General features: G+C 41.9%; 1 long non-coding RNA gene across 1 annotated transcript; it reads left to right on the forward strand.

Annotated features, from left to right (window-relative positions):
- The first annotated feature begins 6,512 nt into the window (after positions 1 to 6,512).
- Positions 6,513 to 8,009, forward strand: LOC106805453. The gene is made up of 5 exons (XR_001393434.1): positions 6,513 to 6,605; positions 6,861 to 6,972; positions 7,081 to 7,226; positions 7,562 to 7,684; positions 7,946 to 8,009. It is a non-coding gene; the product is annotated as an uncharacterized LOC106805453 (long non-coding RNA).
- The last annotated feature ends 4,965 nt before the right edge of the window (positions 8,010 to 12,974 follow it).

Consider the following 12,974-nt stretch of genomic DNA (forward strand, 5'->3'; position numbering starts at 1 on the left):
GAAAACACTGGATCGAGAATCGCAGGCGTTCATTGACTTTCGCAGATGAAATGAACATCGCGGATGGAGTAGTCTTCAAAGGGACAAGATCGTGATCACCACAGACGAATGAGGACAACAGCCGATGGCCAGATGTTACTGTGCCCCATCAAGGAATGGCTAAAGACCAAACAGTTAGCAGAGAGACTCCTTTACTGGCCAGGGATTAACAAAACCAGACTAGAAGATCAATTTCTAGATGTGGACCGCTGTTCAAGAACACGAGCCGACAACAAGGACCCCCCTGGATGCCATGCAATACAACAAGACACATGGGAAATGTTTGGACATGGCAGATCTGTTCTGACTGTTTCTTCAGGAAGAAATGGCTGATTTGCATAACGGAGAAATATCTTATGACAGACTAGTAAACACAGTTGGAACACTGCAAGCATATTGCACAAATCGAGTGGAGGCAGCAAAGAGACGTGGAAATAGCCAGAGCTTATTCCAGATCACGGATTGTAACCCCAGATCATACAGGATAAGCGCTGGCCGGTAGGAAGGGTCACTAGGAGAAATCGACGTGATCTCTGAGGACCAACGGACACTACACACCGCTTCCGAGATAGATGGTGATGAACCTCGAGATGTGATATGCAACTATGGCACAGCCCTGTTGGACAGATTCCACCCCAATCCCCCACTCCTACTGTCCAACTCCACCTATAGCTCAACTCAACGACCAACATGGTAATTGTAGGCCGAACAGTGAGTCAAGAATGCTGGACATCGCTCAAAAGCTTCAGTTGTCACTAGGTCAGGTGAGCAATTTCCAGACCACCTCAGAAGTTGCTGTCAGATTTTTATCGAGATAGACCAAATGAGCGAAGGACAGGGGAAAGCGAATTCAGAGTTAAAGATAATATATTCTGTTTATTAAGACAAGCATTTCATGGGTTAATGACCTATGCAGGCATGTGATTTAGCAGAGTTTAAGTTGAAGGTTAGTTCGTTAGTGAATTAAAAATAACAAAAACAACAAACAAATGCGTTTGTTTATTTGCATACGTGAACATGTGTGAATTTGGACCGCGTTTTATTTTTTGTAAGCGAAAGACGATGTATGTAGTTGCGTCACGAGATGGCGTGACGAGGGACTGGAATAAAACAAGTTGATGTGACCGCCAAATGCAGGGCATGTTTTGTCTGTGAACGCACACAGAAACACTTGAATAGATACACAGAAACACTTGGCAAGAGGCAAGACATAAACACAGAGGCAAGACATAACACCAAAGTACCACTTGATGAGGAGTTTTACTTTACAGTAATTGGCATGCTGCTATAGAGTAAAAAGCAATATGCAGCACGTCGTTTTACAGAGACATGTTCAGAAACAGCTAAGGAAACAGCGTTGCGAGAAGAGAAACGACATGAGGGGACAATGATTGGGGAAAGCAGAGACAATAATGTCCTCTTTTACATCGACAAGTATGGATTTGTTATGGGAAGTTTAGATGTTGAACTTAAAGAAATGGGCACCTTCATGCAGTTCACAAAATTGCAGGCCAAGATATCGGCGGGATAAAGATTGCACGTCATCTGCTATCTGTCAAAAAATGCTAGCATTACACATATATATGTGTATGTATTCATATAGTATATATATATATGGTATGCATATATTATGATATATATATACTACTATTATATATATATGATTATACCCCCCCTAGTTAATTCCGATATATTATTATCAGTTGTGATGAGCCGAGGATCTTCGAATGAACTCGCGCCAACTTCTAGTATTGATATTGACAGAAGTGGCGCCCTCATCGCTGTTGCCACTTACGCACGCAAATGTGTATTGTACAAATATATGTGTTTATTACATGTGTAGTTCATGCATGTAAACATTGAAATGCATTTGAAAATGAAGTAGCAACGGTAAATGCGACAGACATTTGCAACATTCCAATTGTAACTGTAATATCCCCCATATACATGTTACGTTCTGCATGTCTTTAATTGCCGTTACATGAACTTCGATATGATTCGTAACTGACATATTTAAGTAAATCTATATTTAGGAGTCCCGACCTAAGTTTACCGGTTAGCTTCACCAGATGCATTTCCACCACCGAAATTGGGTGATACGAGGAAATGCTGCGGTTGTGCAAGGTAGAGGCTCTAGCTTGTAAAATGTGCTGAAAGACCATGACAGAGAAACTCTTACAGAGGCCATCGTTTAGAAACGGCTGTCGAAACGATGCTATGCTTCATGGAATGAATTATCCACACCATAAGACATATCAGCTGTTCGTGGATAACGTGATGCTTCCACATTTCTGGGACGGCCAATAAATTGACTTTTGCGCCAGAAATGAGGGACTCAACAGTGTAATCGAAGTCTGAAATTAGAAGTGTAGCCAAACCAAGACGAAGGAAGTACGAACTTTCCATACCATAGGTTATATTAGCAGAAAGTGGCCACTAGTATTTTGCAAGTAATTTGCTTGTGTGTGGCAATGGCTCCGAACGTAATAAAGCCATTATGTGATGAGGGTGTAGGAAATGTGCACAACAAAAAGTGGTTCTTCAATCATGAGAACTTCGCTGACAAGGCATAGTGAGACGGGAATTACGCGCCGGCTGCTCTCTGCGTGTGTCTCTGTCATAATTGGCCTTCATATGCATTTCTTTCACCATACAAGCACACTAGCACACAATTCTAGGAAGCATGCTAATGCACCTGATGCTAGTATTGCACACGTGAAAGCGTCGCATTGCAATGTCGTCCATTGATGCATTATTGTCGTCTTGTGCTATGACAATATTGTAGCATTATAGAGCCGTATAGAATTCGTCGAATTTCCAACAAATGTCATAGGCGTACTGGAATTCCAGCTGATCTAAAGTAACAGGAAAGTCGCGTAAGAAATAGCCACCTCAATACGTAGAAGGTTTGCTATAAACATCGCGACACTCCACGTTAACGCGCAGTCTCCCTGTAAAATACACACCCTCCCAGGTGACCGTACAGTCTTGCTGTACAATATACAGCGTCGCAGGTGACCGAACGGTCTCCCTGTATAATATACACCCTCCCACTCACCGCACAGTCTCCCTGTATAAGTATACCCCTCCACGTTCACGCGTTCAGCTTCTTCCTGGTATATAACACAGCCTCAAAGAGAAGGACACAGGTCCCTGGTATATAACACCCTGCCAGGTTACCGCACAGTTGTCTGTATTATATAGGACCCTCCCAGTCGTACGACAGTGTCCCGTGATAGTAACATGTTATGTGGGAAGTTCCGGTTATTGTACCTGTACACGATAATTTATGGGAGGGGGGTGGGGGCATGTAAGGTCGCTAATGGTTTTGCGGCTGTTATGTCAGTATGTCGCCAAGGTCGATCGTATACAACGAATTTTCCAGTGCAGCGGCCATGCACACGTGCACATGCACTCACGGAGCCGGTTTACGTCACCCGGCACGCAGCTGAATGTCGTGCCACACGCCACGTATCGCCAGTGTACGTCCCACGCACGCAGCACTGACGCACGTGTACGTGTGTGTGTGCTGATCCGTTGTGGTGTGTGTGTGTGTGTGTGTGTGTGTGGTGTGTGTGTGTTGTATGTGTGCTGTGTGTGTGTGCTTGTGTGATGTGTGTGTGTGTGTGTGATCTGGCTGTGCTGAATGTGCGTGTGTGTGTGTGTGTGTGTTGTTGACTTTCGGTGTGTATGTGTGTGTGTGTGCTGTGTTGTTGTGTGTGTGTGTGTGTGTGTGTGTGTGTGTGTGTGTGTATGATAGTGACTGAGTATGTGAGTGCTGGGGTGTGCGTGGTGTGTGTGTGTGTGTAGTCTGTGTGTCTTGTGCGCGCGCATGCGTGATGTAGTGTGTGTGGGCGTTGCGGCTGTTGTGCGTGCTGTGTGTGCACGTGCTGCGTGTTGACACCGCCATACACATAACACGCGCACGCGCAGACGTAAGTCACGAGTCGTCATTCACGTGTGTGCAACTCGGCAAAACGTTATTGAGCAGCAGATGTCCAAATCTTGTCATGTTTTGCTCCATTGTTTACTTACTAAGAAGCCTGTTGTCTGTATAATCAGATGAGGCATTCTAATTGGACAAGAGACAACAGACGGCCGAAGCCGAAGTAGCAGTCAAATAAAACTATAGACAGCTGAAAGCCCCAAGGAAAGGCTATTGCATATTTTGCTTTACTATTTGTAGGCGATATATTCCCACAAACATTTAATTCCACACTTATCTTTCCAGTACTCAATAAAGACATGCTTGTTATAATTACTGTTTCGCACCTACAGTCAATAATGTTTAGTCAGGTATCTTGTTTCTATGTTAACGTCATAACAATGTTGTGCGATATTTGCACAGATACTGGTAGGCAGCAAATGCTGCAGGAAATGGAGGATTTCATGGAAGCAAGACAGCTTTCGGCTGCAACCTGCAAGCAGCCGGCAAGTGAATTATCCCGCTTAAAACTGGCACTGTATTTCAATAGAATATTGCTTATGATGTACTTCAACGTTGCGAATACAGTATTCTTTAGAGCAAAGGTGGTAGAGAGTATTAATTTACATGGACATTTTATGCGAACATTTGCATTTAATGCCACATTAGAATTTGTTGTGTAATTCTAGATTGTAGAGGAAGAAGCACAAGGTCAGAAAGACCAGGAGATGAGTGCTACATGCAGAAACTACTAATTCAGTAAGTCTATGAATGCTAATGGCTACACTTAAGTCAATGAATCCACAGTTTCATTGTGATTACGCATGAAACTTCCGCGCAGGAAATTCTATTCTATCAAATATTGGAGGAAACATATACCCGGAAACATTGCAGCTACATTTCGTAAATGTGGACGGCATTTCAGTATTTTGAAGTTCAGGCAAAAGTCTATGGCCAGTGTTCTGTGCAATTGTGAATGTTCAACCTCTAATAGTTTCCCCTGTAGCCTTAAGATATGGAGACTCCAAGCCAACAGATTTGCAGTTTCTAAGAGATACAATAGAAGAGCTAAACAACCTCATTCAGAATGGTGTAGAAGATGGTCACAGAACAGTTGCCATTACCCCGAGGTGCATTGTTTGTGACGCCCCAGCGAAGGCCCTACTAGTGAAAGGGACGAAGTTATACTCAGGCTATTTCGGTTGTGATAAATGTGCTGAGAGAGGTGCCTGGCTTGGTAGGGTTACATACCCGCAGATTGCTAACATTGAGCTTCGCACCGACACATCGTCCAGGCACCAGTGCAACGAAGAACATCACCACGTCGTGTGCCCCTTGTCTGACTTGCCCATAGATATGGTGGAATCGTTCCCAATCGATTACATGCACCAGCTATGTGTTGGTGTGATGAAGAACTTAGTTCTGCTATGGATGAGAGGTAGTAACGATGAGGAAATGTCAGCCTGTCAAATTGATGAAGTCAGCAAGAAATGGATTGAACTGAAAACATTTATCCCTCGCAATTTTGCCCGTAAGCCGTGAAGTTGATCAGATGTCGATAGATGGAAAGCCACAGAACACAGGCAGTTCTTGCTGTATACAGGGAACATTGCATTGCGAGGTATATTGAGAGCAGACTTGTTTGAGCACTTCATGATTCTGAGTGTTGCCACCTCCATTGTTGTCTGCCCACAACTTGCTCCAACCTACAGAGGTTATGCTCATGAAGTGTTAGTGCACTTTGTTGCACAGGGCTGCAAGTTGTATGGCAATGAATTCCTAGTGTATACAATGTGCATTGTTCCATTCATTTGGCTGCAGATGTGAAGCAATATGGCTGTTTAGACAACTTCAGTGCTTCTCCATGTGAAAACTACATGCAGCAGTTAAACACGATGGTTCGTTCTGGCAGAAACCCCGTTGCACAAATAGCGAAGCGATTAAGTGAGTCAACTGTTGTGAAGACGACCCAACAGCAAGGCAGTAGCTGTAACATTTAAGAGAAGAAACCAAAGAATGGCTACGTTGTTAGCGATTCTTCCTGCTGTGAAGTTGTGGATATTACACGTCAAGTTGATGAAGACGGTGACCAAATGTTTCTGTGTAGAGTTTATAAGAGCACTGAAGCATTATTTCAGCAGCCTTGTGACTCTCGCTTCATTGACACACGTAGCGTGAGTGACGGAAATGCCTGCATGGAAATGCTTCGAGCAAGATACCTAACGAAGAAAGGTATTGTAATAGAGCAGCAGGATGCAATGCTTGCCTTCCTGGCAGTGTTGCATACATGTTGCATGTACATGATCAGTAAGTGATCACAGCTGCTGATTGTTTGAGATGATTGTAATATGGAAATATGTACATGTACATTTCTTTATATTCTAATAGAGCATGTCGAAATGTGATTTATGTTCTTGTGAATTCAGATTGAATCTCGGTGGTTGCACACTTGTGACACTTGTAGTATATGTTAATTGCCATACACTCTTGTCAAGCCAACTGTAGCTTTAACAGAAGTCTTTTGAAGTTTGGTAACAGAACAATGTCTATCTTTCACATCACTGGATTTGCTGTCGTGGAATTTGTAGACGAGAAGGCGGTTGAGGTTATCCACAAGTGATGGATAGAAAGAAGGGGCGAGGTTAGTATATCATATATGTATTCTTTCGATATGAGTATGATATGCATGCATGTAGGGACTGTATCAGTGGCAATGAACATGGTTAATGCGCAGGACTAAGTTCATGAATCGGCATGTATTTTGACGCTGTGACAATGTTTATTGTAAAGTGATGTCGTGTATCTACAAAAGGTGTCCGACATTGATTGAAAAGTTCAATTGAATTTATAATTATACTACAACACTATAATGATATAATTGTTTGTATATGTTCAGGTTCTGTACTGCTACTGGGCCAGAAATGACGTTGCTGTACGTGTAAGGAGAGAGGAATTGCCGGACAAGGAGAAATGGACTAGGCACCAAATCAGAGTGTTTCCATACACAGGTGAAAGTTAAGCTTGTATTTGTGTACATAACATTTGTGTATCATCTATGTTCAATGCATTTTCTATTTAAATCTTTGTTGAACGAGCACGTCTTCTTTGACATGTAGAAAGCTATGGGAAATTTAAGCCCTGAAGCAAGCCAGGTTGGCGGAGGAGACATGAAATTTGGAATGTGGTGGTGAGGAGGAGCCATGCACAAGAAAAAGAAAGGTTCCACGTCGCTATGAATTTTCAGAGAGTGGACCTGCTGATGGTGTGTTTTCATACAGCAGACAATGACTTGTTCTTTTGTGACCTCATGGGCTATGCAGATGTGTGTGCGTGGGGATTTTCAATTGGGCCGTTTGCTCATCTGTTCTAATACTGGACAAGGCTCATGTTATTCATCGAGAACAGTGTGAGCAAGTTAGTTGCAACATGTTTATGCCCTCATACCATACGTTAATGGTCTATAACTCCGTACATTTATAAAGCTTTCAGCTTATTTATACATTCTATATTGTGTTGTTTTCCACAGACAAACGGTTCAGTTCATTTCTAATGTAGTATAGATTACATATCCTGATCGTTCCAATTCTACAATTATAGATGAAGGAGAATTCGTAGGAAACAGGTCTAAAACATCCACTTCATTGCCGCTACCAAGGGAGCCAAATTTTGTGCTGACAGATGTCAGCCCCTCTCAAGCTACTTGTAGCTCGTTCATCGATGGTATGCCATTATAGATATATATATTCATTTACTCACCTAGCTGTACGATTGATTTCGAATGTTTCAAGTGTTGTTGATTCATGTAAGAATGAGAGTACCCAATAGCAATGCAGAAAGGTATGAATTGTACCATCGTTACAAGCTTCTATCCTATTCAATTATAACATTCGAAACCTTAACATGGCAATATCTTTTAAATTTTGTAACGAACTGTTTTACCCAACTTTAAGCTGTTGTGTATATTCATTTTCACATGCAAAGGTGGAGAAAGTACAGAAAGGATGACGAGCCAACATCCATCGAAACACAATGGCATGCGCACTGAGGCCACACCACCTAGACCTGCCCCCATGTTGGCATGTAGCCTCCACTCCAGGCCGGTGCATGATAGTAAGTGCTTTGATATATGTTTGAAGTGCTCTCAACAGGGCAAAAAAGACTTCAATAAGATAACAGAAATGCTTGTAATGGGTAATTTCATGTCAGATTAACCAATGCTTGTAACTTCAGATAGATTTGGATAAAATTAAACATACCGCACCAACCTTGATAGATCTTGAGAGATCTTGAGGTTGCATCATACAACCTGTATTGATCTCATCATGGTGTATCAACATAATTTTAGGGTGGGAAATTCACGATGGCTCAGTGGTTTCTTGATCTATCTTGGCTTAGAATAGTTGACACTTTGTGTAAATTTTCTAACTTTTACGTCAAAATGTTGTACATTACTGCAGGGATTGATTTATAAGTTGGTCAGTGGGATAAAAGATCGAAAGAATAATGAATTAGCTTGGGGGAATTATTGTGCTGGAAATAATTATACCGGATACTCCAAGGAATTAGCTTGCTACAATCCATGCTTCCTGTACTGAAATTGTCAATTTCTAATTTGATGGATATGTGTATGTATATAGGCTTAAAGAAAACTAGGTCACTATGTGCTATACGTCAAAATCTCGGCGATGGCTGCCGCACGATTTGTGTAAATATTGTGAGCTCGATATGTTGTGAAATTTACTGGGCGACATGGTACAGGCGTTCCGCTTGTATATGCTGAATGATACAGTAATCATGTACATGCATTTTCCATTAGGGCCTAAATGTATTTTATTTCTTTAGATGTCTGCTGAGGAATCACTTCATTTTGCTAATGTGCTATACAAGGATGAGTACAAGGAAACCAGTTCAGTTATCCCGATAAACTGGATGAAAGGAGGAATGTTATATTGGCCTCCAGCATCAACAAAAAATCCGTATTCTTTGTTGAGAAATTGTGCAGAGCGAGATGCATGGTGGGATGCATATACAATTTTAAAAGTAAAAGGTTTTCTCCGTAAGTACCATTACCATGTTATATACTGTCCTTTATTACATTCATTTCTATGTATGAACACATTGGATCGCTCCCTTAAAACACAGTTTCACATGTTAAATATAATGAACACGTTATGGTGGAAGATGTTCATGGAATAGATTGTAATTCATAAGTGCTATAATTTTGTGTTCAGTGATGTATTGCACAATTATTTTATGCATTAATTTAATACATTTCGTTGGCTTTCAGATACACGTAACGAAGCTGAGAACGTGGAGGACTCGACGGCCACTGAGCTGGAGTTGCAAGATGAACCATCGTCGAAGCGACGCAAAATGAAAGCAGCATCAGATCCACAATATGAATGCAATTTCGACGGTATTTAAGTTTTTTTTCAAATTTTCGAAATATGCGAATACAGATGTACGAACTCCAGATCTCTTCAAATGCACAAGCACTCACACGGGAGAGAAGCCGTATGCGTGCGATAGCTGTACGTACAGGTCTGCAAACCCCAGTAATTTCAAGAAGCATAAGCGCACTCACACACACACACACGAACGCTCCAAGGACTACACAGTCTTCAACACACCCTTCGGTAGATTTCGGTACAGAAGATTGCCAATGGGAATCACATCCGCACCAGAATTGTTTCAAAGGATCTTCGGAGACATCTTCGAAGGTTAGAAGGCTTAGAGAAAATTGTGGATGATTCCTAGTAAGCGGAGACACAATAGACGAACATAACAAGACACTTAGAGAGACACTAGAAGAGCAAGAGAGAACAATGTGGACATTTCACTGACGAAACTGCAGCTATGTCGACATGAAGTGAAATACTCCGGACACCAGTTCACGGAAAATGGAAACAATGATCGATGAAGAGAAGATCACAGCGATAGTGGGAATGCCACAACCAAGTCAGTACCAGACATAGAGGACTAATTGGATGGTGACATACGTAGCGAAAGTATCTTAAAAACTTGTCCTCAGCCACAAGAGCCATTGAGAGACCTGATCAAGGAATCAAGGACATAGACTTCGAATGCATTTTGACAAGATCCATGAAGACGCGTTCAGTCAGATCAAGAAGCTGTTAACCAGTGCACCAGTTACTTCGATACTACAGCGGGAAGAGCCAGTAACGATTTTCAGGAGACGCCAGTCAATCCGGAATAGGATGTGTCCTGTTGCAAGATCAGCGACCAGTGGCATATGGGTCCAAGGCATTGACAACCGCTGAATACGCGTATGCACAGATTGAGAAGGAATTGTTGGCAATTGTGTTTGCATTCAAGAAATTCCACACATACGTGTACGGACGGACAGATGTCACTGTCGAGACAGACCATTTGCCCCTGATCAGAATCTTCCAGAAGCCATTACATCAAGTTCCACTCCGTTTACAGAAGATGAGGATGAGACTACAAGGATACGACTTTACCTTAGTGCACAAAAGGGAACAGAAATTCCAGTTGCAGATGCACTGAGCCGTGCGCACGTCAACGAACCAGGTCCGATCCTTACTGGAGAAGACTCGCACATTTTTCTAACAAGATTGGAAGAACTAAATAGCGTACAACAGACAAGCTCTCCAAGGATGCGAACAGATCAGAGAGAAACTGCACAAGATTCTGAGCTGAAATTACTGAGCCACAATGTGAAATCGCCGTCAGGATGGCCCGAGGACAAGAGAAAACTTGATCCGAGAATCGCAGCGTATCATGACTTTCGAGATGCAATGAACATCGCGGATGGAGTAGTCTTCAAGGGGACAAGAATCGTGATACCACAGACAATGAGGACAACAGCCATGGAGATGTTACATGCTGCCCATCAAGGAATGGCTAAAGACCAAACAGTTGGCAAGAGACCTCCTTTACTGGCCAGGGATTTAAAAAGACAGATAGAAGATACAATTCTAGATGTGGACCGTGTCAAGAACACAGAGCCGACAACAGAAGGAACCCCTGATGCCAATGCCAATACCAACAAGACCATGGGAACATGTAGGAATGGATCTGTTTGACTGTCTTCAGAGCAAATGGCTGATTTGCATAGCGGAGAAATATTATGACGACACGTAAAACAGTTGGAACCACTGAAGCATATGACACATCGAGTGAGGAGCAAAGAGACGTTGGAAATTAGCAGAGCTTATTCCAGATCAACGGATGTAGGCCACCCCAGATCATACAGGATAAGGCTGCCGAGTGAAGGGTCACTAGGAGAAATCGACGTGATCTCTTGAGGACCAAGGAACACTACACACCGCTCCGAGATAGAGGTGATGAACCTCGAGATGATGGAATTGCAACTATGGCACAGGCCATTGTTGACAGAACTCCACCCCAAATCCCCACCTAACCTGTCCAACTACCTATAGCTCAACCTCAAACCGCACAACATGGTAATTGTAGGCGAACATGAGTCAAAATGTGAGTCAGCTCAAAAGCCTTCAGTTGTCACTAGGTCAGGGAGAATTTCCAGACCACCTCAGAGTTGTCAGATTTTATGAGATAGACAAAATGAGCGAAGGACAAGGGAAGACAAATTCAGAGTTAAGATAATATAATTATGTTTATTAAGACAAGCATTTCATGGTTAATGAACCTATGCAAGAGCATGTGATTTACAGAGTTTAGTTGAAGGTTAGTTCGTAGTGAATTTAAAAAAACAAAAAACAACAACAAATGTGTTTGTTTATTTGGCATACTCGAACACTTTGTGGAATTTGGAACGGTTTATTTTTTGTAAGGAAGAGGATGTCATGTATTGCGTCCACGAGATGGCGTGACGAGGCTAGAATAAAACAAGTTGAGTGACTGCCAAAATGCCGGGCATGTTTTGTCTGTGAACCTACACAGAAACACTTGAATAGATACACAGAAACACTTGGACAGAGGCCAAGACATAACACAGAGGCCAAGACATAACACAAAGTACCTCATTGATGAAGTTCTACTTACAGTCAATGGCATGTTGCTATAGAGGAAACAAGCAATATGCTGCACGTTGTTTTACAGAGACATGTTCAGAAACAGCTGAAGAAACAGTTGCGGAAAGAAGAGAACGACATGAGGGGACATGATGGGAAAGCAGAAGACAATAATGTCCCTTTACATCGACAAGTATGGATTTGTCTATCTATGGGAAGTTAGCTGTGAAACTAAGAAATAGGGCACCTCATGCATTCAACCAAAATTGCAGGCAAGATATACGGGGAAAGATTGCACGTCAATTCTGTATCTGTCAAATAAAATGTAGCATACACATATATATGTGTATGTATTCATATATATATATATATGTATGCATATAATATAGATATATATATATACATATATATCATATATACATACTTGATATATATACATATATATATATATATGTAAGTGTTGATGAGCCGGGGACTTCGAATGAAACTCGCGCCCACTTCAGTATTGCATATTGAAGAAGTGGCGCCCTATCGTGTGCACTTACGCACGAAATTGTATTGTAACAAATATTGTGTTTATACATTGTATTCATGTGTAACATTGAAATGCATGTAAAAATGAAGAACGGTAAATGCGACAGACATTTGCAACATTTCCAATTGTAACTGGAAATATCCCCCAATATGTACGTTCTGCAGTTCTTAATGCCATTAACATGAACTTCGATATGATTCATAACTGCACATTTAAGTAAATATGTAGGAATACCACGACCATAAGTTAGCTGGTAAGTTCACCAGATAGCATTTCACACCACCGAAATTGGGTGATACGAGGAAATGCTGCGATTGTGCAAGGTAAGAGGCTCTTAGCTTGTAAAATGTGCTGAAAGACCATGACAGAGAAAACTCTTACAGAGGCTTCCATCGTTTAGAAACGGCTGAAACGATGCTATGCTTCATGGAATGAATATCCCACATCATAAGACAATATCAGCTGTTCGTTGATAACGTGATGCTTTCCACATTTCTGG

Source organism: Priapulus caudatus, unplaced genomic scaffold (genome assembly GCF_000485595.1).
Source record: "Priapulus caudatus unplaced genomic scaffold, Priapulus_caudatus-5.0.1 Scaffold114, whole genome shotgun sequence".
Classification (NCBI taxonomy): domain Eukaryota; kingdom Metazoa; phylum Priapulida; class Priapulimorpha; order Priapulimorphida; family Priapulidae; genus Priapulus; species Priapulus caudatus.